Source organism: Etheostoma cragini, unplaced genomic scaffold (assembly GCF_013103735.1).
Source record: "Etheostoma cragini isolate CJK2018 unplaced genomic scaffold, CSU_Ecrag_1.0 ScbMSFa_1125, whole genome shotgun sequence".
NCBI classification, from domain to species: Eukaryota; Metazoa; Chordata; class Actinopteri; order Perciformes; family Percidae; genus Etheostoma; species Etheostoma cragini.
The window spans coordinates 1-928 of record NW_023265147.1 but is presented as its reverse complement, the minus strand read 5'-3'; positions in this window follow the sequence as shown (position 1 = coordinate 928).

Sequence of the window (928 nt, the reverse complement as noted above, 5' to 3'; positions counted from 1 at the left end):
CCCCCCCCCCCCCCCCAAAAAAAAAAAAAATACTCTATTTATGTTATTGGACTGGACAGTTAAAGAAAGTTCTGTAACAAGGTGTTAAGTAATAAAAACTGGAAAAACATTTAACTTTGCTTTACCAAACCCACCAGACTCCATGTAAATAATCACTACTTTTAGCATGTATAGAGCAGCATATCTCCACCAGACTCCATGTAAATAATCACTACTTTTAGCGTGTATAGAGCAGCATATCTCCACCAGACTCCATGTAAATAATCACTACTTTTAGCGTGTATAGAGCAGCATATCTCCACATGTTAATGAGTGAATTAAGGATTTATTCCAACCAGACCAGAGTGGTAATTGTTGGAACAGTGGAAAGATGAACCAAGACGGCTTTTGGTAGTTTTATTTAGTTTCTGTCCACTTTGAATGAATTGTGTTCTACAACGCTAAAAGTAGTGATTATTTACATGGAGTCTGGTGGAGATATGCTGCTCTATACACACTAAAAGTAGTGATTATTTACATGGAGTCTGGTGGAGATATGCTGCTCTATACATGCTAAAAGTAGTGATTATTTACATGGAGTCTGGTGGGTTTGGTGATGGTGATTTCTGTTTCATGTTAAACTAAAAGGATCTTACTCTTTAACTAAAAGGTCTATCTCTGTAGGGATCCATCCCATAATGTTTTCACACACTTAGAATAATAATCTGAGGTTGTCAACGTCAACAACAGGACTTTTAGAGGACATAAATCCAGTTGACAGCTTGTTTCTCGCTTAAAACTGAACCGATTTCACAGATTGTTGTTCCCATCAGTCACTTACACTCAGAAACAAAGACAGAGACACACATAGACAAGGATGCACTCACACAGACGCACAAATATAAACACACAAAGACATGCACATACTGTACAGAACCCCCCCCCCCCC